Source organism: Hyla sarda, chromosome 2, assembly GCF_029499605.1.
Source record: "Hyla sarda isolate aHylSar1 chromosome 2, aHylSar1.hap1, whole genome shotgun sequence".
Classification (NCBI taxonomy): Eukaryota; Metazoa; Chordata; class Amphibia; order Anura; family Hylidae; genus Hyla; species Hyla sarda.
This window is the reverse complement of record NC_079190.1, coordinates 437,564,921-437,580,471: the sequence shown is the minus strand read 5'-3', so window position 1 is coordinate 437,580,471 and position 15,551 is coordinate 437,564,921. Positions and strand designations below refer to the sequence as shown.

The 15,551-nt window shown below is 43.9% G+C and overlaps 1 long non-coding RNA gene across 1 annotated transcript in view; it reads right to left on the bottom strand.

Moving 5' to 3' along the window:
* The window catches only part of LOC130356975 (uncharacterized), a 53,821-nt gene extending 39,595 nt beyond the window's left edge, over positions 1–14,226 (bottom strand). The window contains exon 1 of the long non-coding RNA XR_008889050.1: positions 14,103–14,226. This is a non-coding gene — a long non-coding RNA (uncharacterized LOC130356975). The remainder of the gene's footprint in view (positions 1–14,102) is intronic.
* Positions 14,227–15,551: the final 1,325 nt, after the last annotated feature.

Below are 15,551 nucleotides of genomic sequence, written 5' to 3'. Positions count from 1 at the left end.
ACAATGGTCTCAACATACAATGGTCTCAACATGCAATCTGGAATCAATTACCAATTGAGGACTTGAGGAACCACAGTACTTGATGAACACATGACTATAATATTCTGTTGTATTCCCTACCATAAGTTACCCTTACTTTGGATGTATACACATCCTTGTGCCGCTAACAGTGTGTGGCGCGGGCTCACGACTTTGACAGCCCTCAGCTGATTCTTGTATCTAGGGGTCGCCGTTAATAGCCGTCATGCGGCGATTCCCACGGCCGGCTATTTAACTTTTTAGAACGCCGCTGTCAAAGCTGACAGTGGCGTCTAAATGGGCCTTTAAACAGTCCCTTGTGGTCCAGTGGGGTGGATCGCCCCCACCCCAAACACCCCACCCCCACGCTGTGCAACCGAAAAGATGTTCCAGTTGGTCACAACCCCAGGGCCTACAGAATACCCTTATGTTGGTTCTGGGGCCATAGTTAAACTGTTATCAGGTGGCTGCATTGTTCACATTTCCAGGACTAGAATTCCACAGCTCTGTTTGGACAGGGCTCAGTATGAGCTAGCTATCCTCAACTGAAAAATTTTACCTCTCCTGCAAAGGAATCTGATACACTTTTTGGAAATCCCTGGAACACAGTATTTCCTGGGTCATGGAAACTCTCCTTGGAGGTTCAGGTTTGGTTGTACTTTCCACAATCAAGTGGGCACCATCCTACACTTCCCACTGCTTTTCTGATGACATATTGAATGCTTCACCAATTAGGGCTGTATTACACAATTGGAGTGGTGATCTTGTAGATTAGGGCTCAATCACTAAGCCTAATTAAATGGCTCTGGCAACAAGGAATGCATGAACAATTGCTGAATCATTAGTGCAGCCCTTTACTTGTATCATTTGATAGCTGCACATACCTTATTACACAGGGGTATGTGGGGCTGACAAATTACTATTTTTAAACTTGCGTCAAACCCCATTATCAGCAAAAGCTCCTTCAACAGCTGATAGTTGGGTCTGTTACACAGAGTGATCAAACTATTCAGCCAATGATTTCCCTGTGTAATAGAGCACTTAGAGTTGTCCTCAGAACACTGCTTTATAGCCTGAATGAACTGTACATTGGTCGCTAAGGACCTTGTCAAGATCAGGAACCAGTGCACATTCTTCCTGCAAGTCTCTGGAGGCTGGCCATGCATGAAATCACTGCATGCACTCACTATCGTTTAGGGGTTGAGTAAAGAAAAATTATTTTCTAATCTGTAATTGTTGTAGCAGCTCTATACAGTTTCTCTAGCTACAAGAATATGTATTTCATGGATTCCCACTGTTGCAACAAACCTTGGCAAGCATCTCCCTCCAAAAGATGGTAAAAGTGGTAAGTAAGCCTAGCTGATGTGGCAAAACAATCTGGTGCAGTCACACAATAGCCTACAGTCTCTCAGTAGAGTCCATAGATACTTGGAATGTATGTATCATCCATTGGAAGAAATATACTTCTCAGTCTCCACACTAGGGCTGTGTAATTGTACCCTGCTAATTCAGCCAAACATTTAAGAGTGTTCTGAAATTGGTGGTGGCCCTTTATTTAAAGGGGTTACCCAATAGTAGGAAAACATATAAACGTAGAAGGAACTCACAGCACTCGTTGTAAATGCAGAATAAAACTTTTATTCCCGAAGGAGGCAAACACTGTTACATTCTTATACTGGTCAAATTTCATTTGACACAGTCACCATTGAAGAATAATAAATTACTCAGGTTACGTCAAATTAAGTAAACAATCATACATTTATTTTAGGCTCATAGACAAATATGGCAAACAGAACAAACTAGTAAATCTTAGGTAAATAACAGTTCTTGCTTAAGTATTACAATAGTAACATTAGGAAGTGTAGGCATATTCTCAGAACAATCTCACCAACTGAGGGTTGTGTGGGCTGGATCCATCATGGAAAATTCATCTAAGATGGCTTCCTCCTTCATCAGACTGGTCTGGCTCCACCTCCTTCCTCTTAGCTTGGTTTACTTCAATGGTCTTGCTTCATCCTTGGTGCTTCCTTAATGATGCTTCCATAATGAATGCCTTAATAATGATGCTTTAATGATGCTGCCCCCTATTGACGCAGTCTTCTTATATACCATACTTATGGGTGTGTTCTTTACATATGTGGGCGTGGTTATACTAAGCCTTATATCCATAAATATACTTATCTCTATATATCCCCTCCTAGTGGGTTGGTTTGAGGATATCTTTCACTAATGGGTGTGTACATTATGTCATGCTTAACTTGCATACTATTGGACATTAGTACCCTTCCTAGAATAGTATAGGTATGCATACCTCAGCAATTCTATCTATAGTATTCAGCTATAGCTTAACTTTACTAAAGGTCATGGCATCCATTTTAGGTTTTGCTCTTGTCAGCCATCTTGTATACCCTTGCATAAGTTATATTGTATATTAATCATTTTAACAAACACAGGCGTCGGGAGGGGGAGAAGAGACGGGACAACGCAGCCTACGCCGATTCCACCTGTTAATTAGTGTTGCTCGCGAATATTCGCAATTCGAATATTATTCGCGAATATCGCATATTCGCGAATTTCGCGAATATAGCGCTATATATTCGTGATTACGAATATTCCTTTTTTTTTTTTTTTTTTCTTCACAGTACACATCACAGTGATCATCCCTCTCTGCTTCCAGCTTGTGTGGTGTAAAGAAGGCTGTAATACTACTGTGTGAGACTGGCACGCGAAAATTCGCATATGCGAAAATTAACATACACTAATTTTCGCATATGCGAATTTTCACATATGTTAATTTTCGCATATGCGAAAATAAAACGAGGAGATAACGAATATGCAAATATTCGCGAATATATGACGAATATTCGTCCATATATTCGCGAATATTCGCAAATTCGAATATGGCCTATGCCGCTCAACACTACTGTTAATCTGTCAAGGGCCTACATACTGTGAAAGAACAGACAAAAGTAATCACCGGCTGGTGTTTTACAAAAATACAGAGTTTTTAGGTGTACTGTAGCACATTTTTCTGCCCTCATCAGTGCATACCGCATACGTACATCTAAGTAGTGTACTAATTTGTACCTGTTAATCTGTCAAGGGCCTACATACTGTGAAAGGACAGACAAAAGTAATCACCGGCTGGTGTTTTACAAAAATACAGAGTTTTTAGGCACACTGTAGTGCATTTTTCTGCCCTCAAAAGTGCATACCACATACCTACATCTAAGTAGTGTACTATTTTAAAACTGTTAATCTGTCAAGGGCCTAGATACTGTGAAAGTCCAGGCAAAAGTACTCACTGGCTGGTGGTGTACTCAGGTACTTTTTTAAGTGTACTGTAGCGCATTTTTCTGCCCTCATAAGTGCATACCACATACCTACATCTAAGTAGTGTACTATTTTGTACTTGTTAATCTGTCAAGGGCCTAGATACTGTGAAAGGACAGCCAATAGACAGCCACACTGCTGTTCTAGACAATTACTGTTTTAAGCGTAGTGAAACATATTGTACTCCTCTCATATACGCAATAAGTATGTCAGGCAGAGTAATGCCAGGAGTGGCAGAGGCCAAAATTCATCAGGCACAGGCAGAGGTCACAGCAGAGTAGGGGTGTGTGGCAGCCAGAGTTGCAATGAGAGGTCTGAGCTCCTTGTGTCAGCTAGCAGTCGTATCGCGACCAGCAACCCAGCAGCCGTGATTGATCGGTTCACTCTGTCATCCACTTCATCCCAAGTGAGGTTCACTCGGTCATCCACTTCATTCCAAGCAACATCCGACACCCCCAGTCAACAGTCGGTGGGTTCCTCAGACTCAACCCTCAGTTGGCATGGCCCTCATGCTGCTGCTGCCACCTCCAGTCTCTGTCATTGTGCCGCCATATGGTCTCCTCATGCTGATGCTGCCACCTCCAGGCTCTCTAATTGTGCTGCTCTATTGTCTCCTCATGCTGATGCTGCCACCTCCAGGCTCTCTCATTGTGCTGTTCTATGGTCTCCTCATGCTGATGCTGCCACCTCCAGGCTCTCTAATTGTGCTGCTCTATGGTCTCCTCATGCTGATGCTGCCACCTCCAGGCTCTGTCATTGTGCCGCCATATGGTCTCCTCATGCTGATGCTGCCAACTCCAGTCTCTCTAATTGTGCTGCTCTATGGTCTCCTCATGCTGATGCTGCCAACTCCAGTCTCTCTAATTGTGCTGCTCTATGGTCTCCTCATGCTGATGCTGCCACCTACAGGCTCTCTCATTATGCTGCTCTATGGTCCCTCATGCTGATGCTACCGCCTCCACGCTCTGTCATTGTGCCACCATATGGTCTCCTCATGCTGATGCTACCACCTCCCAGCATTGTCATTGTGCTGCCATATGGTCTCCTCATGCTGATGCTGCTACCTCCAGGCTCTCTAATTGTGCTGCTCTATGGTCTCAAGAAAATGGGTCTGCTAATTTATACGGGTCCAGCAGATGGGCCTAAATCATATTCGTGCTCCCAAGCATAAACAACAGCAAAATAAGCCCATTCAGTGGTGCAAAATAAGGCGGGGAGGGCCTAAAATTTAACTTTTAATGTATCCATTAAAATATTCTTAAATTAAACACCCAGTGTCAGTGTTATAAAATTGTATTAAATATATCAACTGCAGTATACTCATAACACATAGACATCAATGTCCGGTGTCCATGCTGTTAACAAGATATCTAAAGGATGCAGATTTGGTGACACAGAATCACAGGTAGAACATCCTACAATACTGTAACTCCCAGAATCACAGATAGAACATATTTCAATATTGTATAATTCCCAACGCGTTTCTAGCGCAATCATGCACCGTCCTCAGGGGAATAAAGACAAAAAGCAAACTATCAGGTATCATTGGCAACCTGAGATAGATATGAACAATTGGTTCTCATATATGCATCAATAGGATCACACAGTCCTCAGTAGGGGATCACCTATACTGCAGTCCCTTAAAACGGAGCAGTTGGTTACCCTGCTCAATAGATACGGGACTCAAACGCCGTGAAACTCCAGGTACATATAAGGTAATGTATTCCGATACGGTCCTGGAGTACGGCAAACGATTTAGACGGAGCGCATACCTGCAGTGGCAGGGAGCTGTCACTATCGGCTGCTGTGTTCTGTGATTCTGGGAGTTACAGTATTGTAGGATGTTCTACCTGTGATTCTGTATCACCAAATCTGCATCCTTTAGATATCTTGTTAACAGCATGGACACCGGACATTGATGTCTATGTGTTATGAGTATACTGCAGTTGATATGTTTAATACAATTTTATAACACTGACACTGGGTGTTTAATTTAAGAATATTTTAATGGATACATTAAAAGTTAAATTTTAGGCCCTCCCCGCCTTATTTTGCACCACTGAATAGGCTTATTTTGCTGCTGCTCTATGGTCTCCTCATGCGGATGCTGCCAGCTCCAGGCTCTCTAATTGTGCGGCTCTATTATCTCCTCATGCTAATGCTTCCACCTCCAGGCTCTCTCATTGTGCTGCCATGGATACTGCAAAACATAATTGGGGTGCTGGTCCCCAGTTTCAGAAATTCCTTGCTTTAGGGTCACTTTCAGGACTCCTGATGCCACCTCCAGGCTGTGCCATTCAGCCACTCTATGGTATCCTCATGCTTCAGCCACCTCCAGCCTGTGCCATTCAGACACTATATGGTCTCCTCATGCTTCAGCCACCTCCAGGCTGTGGCATTCAGCCACTATATGGTCTCCTCATGCTTCAGCCACCTCCAGGCTGTGCCATTTAGACACTATATGGTCTCCTTATGCTGCCACAAACTCCAGGCAGTCATTCAGCCACTACATGGTCTCCTCATATTGATTCAGCCACCTACAGGCTCTTTCATTGTGCTGCCATGTGACATGCAACTCTTTGTTAGATTTGGTCCTTTGTACCCACACGTCGTGGGCCTGGGACACTAAAACTTGGAAGTTAAAATCTTCAATTTCAAAATCTTACATATCTATTTAAAATTCTAAAATTTCAATGGTATCCTCATGCTTCAGCCAACTCCCATCTCTGTCATTCAGCCAATATATGGTTTACTGATGATGCTGGGCCTGGGTCTGGGCCTAAAAATTTCTTATGGTAGCACTAGCTACCCTAAATCTTCAATTAAAATTTCATCTTTTAATCTTAGGGATTGTGAAGCCCTAGTGTCTACGCCTAGTGAAGCCCTAGTGTCTACACCTAAAAACTCTGTATTTTTGTAAAACACCAGCCGGTGATTACTTTGTCTGTCCTTTCACAGAATGTAGGCCCTTGACAGAATAACAGGTACAAAATAGTACACTACTTAGATGTACGTATGCGGTATGCACTGATGAGGGCAGAAAAATGCGCTACAGTACCCTTAAAAAAATGCATTTTTGTATAACATCAACTGTACACAACAGTGCTGCAGCCAAAAAAAGCTGTGTACTAAACACAAAATTGCACTCTGTCACAGACTATTAGGAATGGACTGCTGGGTATTATACATTCTACAGACTAGTATAACCAGCAGATGATTTTTTGTGGAACAAAGACACTGAATTGCACTGAAAAATTATTCCTGCCTCCTCTGCTAAGGTTTATGAAGTTGATGCAGCTTGTTGAAATGTATAAGGCAACACACAGCTATCTGCCCCTCTCTGTAATACTGTGCTGAAGACAGTGACTGGGAGGTTAATGCCTGCAGCTGCAGTAAAAATGCTTTTCAGTGAGAAAAAAAACAATGCTCTCCGTCGACGAGAATACTGAGGTGACTATGAGGATGTTAAACGCTGCTGGACTGCGCTTTTCTCTGCTGTAACACACACACACAGGTTCTGCGTCCAATGATCCTTCTGCAGTGTATTGTAGTGAAGTGAGGAGCCGGAATTATGGTTGCCGAATAAATAGGGCTATGACATCACAGGGGTGACTGGCTGCTGATAGGCTGCATCCTGCATGTGATTCAGGGTCATACCGCCTACTTCCCTTCCAGCCTCGCCTTCCCACCTTTCCAGCGTTCCTTGCCCCATGTACTGACATGTGGATCTGCCATTTTAGATGGCCTGGAGCCTGCATCGCAGTAAATGGAGTTTAATGAAGTGATAGTCGTGATAGAATTGTGGTGATATTCGCATTCGTTGCAAATCGAATATTTCCTGAAATTCTTGACAAATTCGGGGTCGTCAGCTTCGATTCGCTAATCTCTACTTATTGAGGGAGACCGTAATTTGATTGACATTGCTGTCAATAAAGCTTTGTTTTCTTAAAGAAAGAATAAAACCTTGGGTAGCATGTTAGGCCCTAATCAGTTTAAAGACACAGTGGACACTTGGTTGTCCAAAGGGAGGCCCCAAGGTAATTTTAAGTTCAAGCCAAGCAATGTCACCAATGCCCCCGTAACTCGGAAACAAAAGCCATCATGTTGGGGGGGATAACCTGGCAGTGAGGGCTTTTTTAACATGCAAATCCAAATTTGTGGTTTATGTAATTACCTGTGTGTGCGTCCGTTTTTACATAGGAAAGACCATCCGGAGCTTGAATATCAGGATAAGAGAACATTTAAAATCCATTACTACAGGAGGATGCCCTAGACTTATTCAGCATGTGAGGGAAGCCCATAACAATGAGACATTGGTCCTTAAATTTGCGGATCTTGAACTTGTTAATTGCCCACCAAACGGGGGCGATAGGGATAAACTCCTCCTGCAGCGCGAAACTAGATGGATCTTGAGAACAGGTGCCATGGGTGCTGCAAGACTGAATGATAAGACCGACATGAGTATGTTTTTGCAATACAGTATCCTTTTGTTTTTCATCATTGTTTTGATGTCACAAGTGACATAGTACTTACCTGCTTTTCTTTTTGTGCACCTTCTTTTCCAGTGCCGAGATGGTCATGTGATGCCTGGTTGCTGTGCAGACGAGGGGAAGCCACGAGGGGTCAGCTGACACGGTTTGCCGTTCTGCGCCAGCGTTGCGTCCAGCCCATGTCCACGGCAACAGAGCACTTGATTCATGCTGATGTAATGTAGACGTCATCTGAAGAGTATGGGCAGAGAAGCCAGCGGAGTAGCACGTGCCCTCCCTCAGCTGACGTCAGTTGTTGGTTGCATATAGGAGAGTGTTTCTTCTGCTTCAAGCCATATATTTCTAGTTTACCTCTTAAGGACATTGGGCATAAATGGGACTTAACCAGAGACATTGGGCATAAATGGGATTTAAAATTTGGACACACCAGGGTGTAAATGTACCCCCTGGACCGTAAATGTTGACTTTGAAACAAGAGCAGAAGCTGCGCTCGCTTAATAGCGCTGAGTGTAATCTACTATCAGTAGCCAGACAATCAGGGGTAATGACTGGGAGGAGCGATCCCACCTCTTCCAGTCATTGACCCTTTGGACACCATATGATCAATGCCGATCACGGCGTCAAATCCAATAAATTACACACACAGGTTAGCTCAGGGGGTAGGGGGGATGTGTGATACCAAATATGTTTATTTTTAATTTATTTATTTTTTAGAAGGGTTAAAATGGGAAAACAAGAGTGATTTTATGTTTTATTAGGGGAGGGGCTTTATATAATGTTAAAAACAGTTTTTTTTTCCCTAATTCTTTTCTACTTTTTAACCCCTTCCCGACCTATGACATACCTGTACGTCATGGGTGGCAAGGTGTTCCCGACCCATGACATACAGGTACGTCATGAACATTTTTGCCGCTACTCGCGGCATCCCGCAGCGCCCGGAAAGATGGTGGCTATCACTGATAGCCAGCCATCTTACCATGCGACCACGGGGGGTTTCATCCCCCCCCCCCCCCCCCCAGCGATCGCTGCTATCAGCTGGTCAAATCTGACTAGCTGATAGCAGCGTTTCGCTATGAAAATACTTAGCAGCGCGGTGTGTGAGTCCTGATCACGGGGATCGGGACACACACCACTCTGCTAAGTGTCCCTGACCCATCCCCCGGCGTCACTTACCCGTCCGAGCGGTGTCCCGAGCGGTGTCCCGAGCGGTCCCGGCGCGAGCGACGTCCTCCATGCGGTCCCGGCGGCGCTGCGTCCCGGAGGTGAGTTTCCGGCAGCAGTGCGGCATCTTCATTGGCAGCAGTGAGATTGCCGTAAAGTGATCTCACTGCTGCCTCTGGGAGTTTCAAAACTGCAACTCCCAGCATGCCCAGACAGCCTTTGGCTTTCTGGGCATGCTGGGAGTTGTAGTTTTGCAACATCTGGAGGTCCTCAGTTTGGAGACCACTGTATAATGGTCTCCAATCTGTGCTCTTCCAGATGTTCCAGCATTCTCAGTCTGTCCAAGCATGCTGGGAGTTGTAGTTCTCTAACATCTGGAAGAGCACAGATTGGAGATCATTATACAGTGGTCTCCAAACTGTGGACCTCCAGATGTTGCAAAACTACAACTCCCAGCATCTGATCCTTCAGATATTGCCGAACTACAACTTCCAGCATGCCTGGGCAGTCTGGGCATGCTGGGAGTTGTAGTTTTGCAACAACTGGAGGCACACTAGTTGGGAAACATTGTCCGTTTCCTACCTCAGTGCCTCCAGCTGTTGCAATTGTTGCAAAACTATAACTCCCAGCATGCACTGACAGACCATGCATGCTGGGAGTTGTAGTTTTGCAACAGCTGGAGGCACACTGGTTTGGAAACACTAAGTTTGGTTGTAAAACACTTGAAAGTTTATTACCTAACTTAGTGTTTCCAAACCAGTGTTCCTCCAGCTGTTGCAAAACTACAACTCCCAGCATGCACGGACAGCCAAAGGGCATGCTCGGAGTTTGCAACAGCTGGATGTTTGCCCCCTCCCCCCAATGTGAATGTACAGGGTACACTCACATGGGCGGAGGTTTACAGTGAGTGCTGCAAGTTTGAGATGGCGCAAATTTTGCGCTGCAGCTCAAACTTCCAGCGGCAAACTTGCTGTGAACCTCTGCCCATGTGACTGTACCCTAAAAACACTACACTACACTGACACTAACCTAAAATAAAAAGTAAAAAACACTACATATACACATATCCCTACACAGCCCCCCTCCCCTAAAAAATGAAAAACGTCTGGAACGCTACTGTTTCCAAAACGGAGCCTCCAGCTGTTGCAAAATAATAACTCCCAGTATTGCCGGACAGCCATTGACTGTCCAGGCATGCTGGGAGTTTTGCAACAGCTGGAGGCACCCTGTTTGGGAATCATTGGCATAGAATACCCCTATGTCCACCCCTATGCAAATCCCTAATTCAGGCCTCAAATGCGCATGGCGCTCTCTCACTTTGGAGCCCTGTCGTATTTCAGGGCAACAGTTTTGGGACACATATGGGGTATCGCCGTACTCGGGAGAAATTGCCTTACAAATTTTGGGGGGCTTTTTCTTCTTTAACCCCTTATGAAAAGGTGAAGTTGGGGTCTACACCAGCATGTTAGTGTAAAAAAATAATTTTTTTACACTGACATGCTGGTGTTGCCCTATACTTTTCATTTTCACAAGAGGTAAAAGGGAAAAAAGACCCTCTAAATTTGTAATGCAATTTCTCCCGAGTACGGAGATACCCAATATGTGGGCGCAAAGTGCTCTGGGGGCGCACAACAAGGCCCAGAAGGGAGAGTGCAACATGTACATTTGAGGCGATTTGCACAGGGGTGGCTGATTGTTACAGCAGTTCTGACAAACGCAAAACAATAAATATCCATATGTGACCCCATTTGGGAAACTACACCCCTCACGGAATGTAATAAGGGGTGCAGTGAGCATTTACACCCCACTGGTGTATGACAGATTTTTGGAACAGTGGTCTGTGAAAATGAAAAATAAAATTTTTGATTTGCACAGTCCACTGTTTCAAATATCTGTCAAACGCCAGTGGGGTGTAAATGCTCACTGCACCCCTTATTAAATTCCATGAGGGGTATAGTTTCCAAAATGGGGTCACATGTGGGGGTGTCCACTGTTCTGGCACCATAGGGGCTTCCTAAATGGGACATGCCCCCCAAAAACCCTTTCAGAAAAACTCACTCTCCAAAATCCCATTGTCGCTCCTTCCCTTCTGAGCCCTCTACTGCGCCCGCCGAACACTTGACATACACATATGAGGTATTTCCTTACTCGAGAGAAATTGGGTTACAAATTTTAGGGTGATTTCTCTCCTTTTACCCCTTGTAAAAATTCAAAAATTGGGTCTACAAGAAAATGCGAGTGTAAAAAATGAAGATTTAGAATTTTCTCCTTCACTTTGCTGCTATTCCTGTAAAACACTTACTGAATGTCATTTTGAATACTTTGGGGGGTGCAGTTTTATAATGGGGTCATTTATGGGGTATTTCTAATATGAAGACCCTTAAAATCCACTTCCAACCTGAACTGGGCCCTGAAAAATTACGATTTTGAAAATCTTGAGAAAAATTGGAAAATTGCTGCGGAACTTTGAAGCCCTCTGATGTCTTTCAAAAGTAAAAACTTGTAAATTTTTTTATGCAAACACAAAGTAGACATATTGTATATGGGAATCAATATGTAATTTATTTGGAATATCCATTTTCCTTTCAAGCAGAGACTTTCAAAGTTAGAAAAATGCAAAATTTTCCACATTTTCATGAAATTTTTAGATTTTTTACCATGAAAGGATGCAAATATCAGTGAAATTTTACCAATAACATAAAGTAGAATATGTCACGAAAAAACAATCTCGGAATCAGAATGATAAGTGAAAGCATTCCAGAGTTATTAATGTTTAAAGTGACAGTGGTCAGATTTTCAAAAAATGCCCAGGTCCTGAAGGTGAAAATGGGCTGGGTCATGAAGGGGTTAAATCCCATAACGGACATTTATATGCAATCATTAGATTGCATTCACTGTATAATGCTATGCCTATTGCGTAGCATTGTGTAGTGTGATTGGCGCTTCACCAATACAGAAATTTAATTACGGGCTAGGGCAGTGTTTCTTAATCAGAGTGCCTCCAGTTGTTGCAAAACTACAACTCCCAGCATGCACAAACAGCAAATGGCATGCCGATAGTTGTTTTGCAACAGCTGGAGTCACACTGGTTGGGAAACACTGGGCTAGGGATTTCAGCATAGAAGAAAGTGGAAAGTTAGTTGTGACTGAAACAGTTATTCTTAAATTCTGGTCTACATAAAATTTAGGGTATTGCTCAAAGATAAAAATTAGGGTACTTGACACCATCCTACTCCTCCTAACCACTTGCAACAGGGGCTAATGTTGCTTGCCATTTGTGGGAAGGGGGTCTGTGAGCTGCTAGCAGGAGGGATCTGGTAGGAAATGATGTCATCCTTTAGTTCACAGGAAGTCAGCTGACCCAGGACTGACCTTCTTTTGACACATTAAGCAAAGTAAAATTTGACTGATGATCACATGACCTAGAGTAATGAAACATATATATGCAGCTGTGCTGGAATAAAACAAATGTCCCTGTATGATAAATGTGCATGGAAAAACATCTGGAGTGCTTCTTTAAACAGATACATACATAGAAGGATAGAGGTAAAACAAAAAGAGAACAAAGTTTAAATTTAGTTATCATTTTTCTCCCAGTTAAGACATTTGCATGTCCACAAGATATTCTCATGCTTGTTATTTCAGATAAATGTGACCAAAAATGACTCATTCTAAACAGAACTACAGATACTGTTACCGTTAGTCCAGTTATAAGATGCAGAAGTAAATCACATTACTTGTGCTTTTAGGAGATGTTTATTGTGAGATCCAGGGAAACCTTATGTGACCTCTGATAAAACCTGAATGAACAAGAGATCACAGAGGTCTAGTGATCTGATCCATGTCTCCACAGAGTCATAATACAGTGGTCCCTCAACATACTATGGTAATCCGTTCCAAATGGACCATCGTTTGTTGAAACCATCACATGTTGAGGGATACGTGCAATGTAAAGTATAGGACAGTGGTCTACAACCTGCGGACCTCCAGATGTTGCAAAACTACAACACCCAGCATGCCCGGACAGCCGTTGGCTGTCCGGGCATGCTGGGTGTTGTGGTTTTGCAACATCTGGAGGTCCGCAGGTTGTAGACCACTGTTAGAGGAAGTTGTACTCACCTGTCCCCGCCGCTCCGGACCATCACTGCTCGTCACTGCTGCCCGGGATGTCGCCGTCTATCACTGTCGCCGCGTCCCCGAGGTGTCCCCGGCGCTCCGGCAAGGCCTCTGCTTCCCCGGCATCCGCTATCTCCGCCGCCGCCATCACGTCGCTATGCACGCCGCTCCTATTGGATGACGGGACAGCGTGCGAAGCGACGTGATGACATTGATGGAGAGCGCCGACGATGCAGAGGATCCTGAAGAGGACCCGCCGGAGCCCTGAGGACAGGTAAGTGATCGTCAGCAAAGGGCACGGGGCACCGTAAACGGCTATCCGGCGGCAGCTGAAGCAGTCAGGGCTGTCAGATAGCCGTTTATGCGATGGCCCCGACATACAAAAGCATCGTATGTTGATGCTGCCTTCAACATGCGATGGCCTCTGAGAGGCCATCGCATGTTGAAATCATCGTAAGTCGGGGCCATTGTAGGTCGAGGGGTCACTGTAAATTAAAGTCATTGGGGAGATTGATTAAAACCTGTCTAGGGGAAAAGTTGCTGAGTTGCCCATAGCAACCAATCAGATCGCTTCTTTCATTTTTGAAAAGGCCTCTGAAAAATGAAAGAAGCAATCTGATTGGTTGCTATGGGCTTTTCCTCTGGACAGGTTTTCATAAATCTCCCCCATTGTCCTTGTAACACCTCCATGGCCTTTCTGCAATCCTTGGAGCACTAGTATGGACATGGGGAGTGGTGTCACTCTCAAGATCTCTTTTCCTTACAGTATGCATTCATATACTGTCAAATAACTTATGTACTTCCCCTTACACAGAGGTTGGTGCACACGCATGACAGTCTATGGGAAATATGGAAACAGTCAAACATTTGGTATCTGCTATGGACATAATGGAGTCTTAAAGGAAAACTGTCATCAGTGTTACCTGCAATAACCTGTTGGTAAAGGTGTGTAGTGCGGGCGACACCATTGACAATCATACTTACCTGTCCTTGATCTGTGGTCCTGTTGCCCCGCTATCTTTCTCCGTATCTTCCGTTTCAGAGCCGGCTTGGTGCACAAGTGAAGCTTCCTGACATCAGCACTGCTGTTTTCCCCGGCCTACTCACAGCGGGGCCAAGCAGAGAAGCAACAGCGACCTCAGGAAGCTCCGCCCATGCACCAAGCTGGCTCTGGAACGGGGACAGGTAAATATGGTTATCATCATCCACACTACCAGCCTGTACCAACAGGTAAGTGCGGGTAACACTAATGACAGTTTTCCTTTAACCCCTTAAGGACTCAGGGTTTTTCAGTTTTTGCACTTTCGTTTTTTCCTCCTTACCTTTTAAAAATCATAACCCTTTCAATTTTCCACCTAAAAATCCATATTATGGCTTATTTTTTGCGTCACCAATTCTACTTTGCAGTGACTTTAGTCATTTTACCCAAAAATTCACAGCGAAACAGAAAAAAAAATCATTGTGCGACAAAATCGAAGAAAAAACACCATTTTGTAACTTTTTGGGGGCTTCCGTTTCTACGCAGTGCTTATTCGGTAAAAATTACACCTTATCATTATTCTGTAGGTCCATACGGTTAAACGGAGACCCTACTTATATAGGTTTGATTTTGTCGTACTTCTGGAAAAAATCATAACTACATGCAGGAAAATTTATACGTTTAAAAATGTCATCTACTGACCTCTATAACTTTTTTATTTTTCCACGTACAGGGCGGTATGAGGACTCATTTTTTGCACCGTGATCTAAAGTTTTTATCGGTATGATTTTTGTTTTGCTCTGACTTTTTGATCACTTTTTATTCATTTTTTAATGGAATAAAAAGTGACCAAAAATAAGCTTTTTGGACTTTGGAATTTTTTTATGCGTACGCCATTGACCGTGCGGTTTAATTAATTACATATTTTTATAGTTCGGACATTTACACACGCGGCGATACCACATATGTTTATTATTTTTTTTTTTACACTGTTTTATTTTTTTATGGGAAAAGGGGGGTGATTCAAACTTTTATTAGGGAAGGGGTTAAATTACCTTTATTAACACTTTTTTTAAACTTTTTTTTTACAGTGTTATAGGTCCCATTGGGACCTATAACACTGCACACACTGATCTCTCATGCTGATCACTGGCGTGTATTAACACGCTTGTGATCAGTGTTAGCGGCCCTTGACTGCTCCTGCCTGTATCTCAGGCACGGAGAAGTCATTCGACGATCGGACACAGAGGAGACAGGTAAGGGCCCTCCCGGTGTCCTGTAAGCTGTTCAGGACGCCGCGATTTCACCGCGGCGGTCCCGAACAGCCCGACTGACTAGCCGGGATAGTTTCACTTTCACTTTAGAAGCGGCGGTCAGCTTTGACCACCGCTTCTAAAGGGTTAATACGGCACATTGACGCGATCGGCAATGTGTGGTATTAGCCGCGGGTCCTG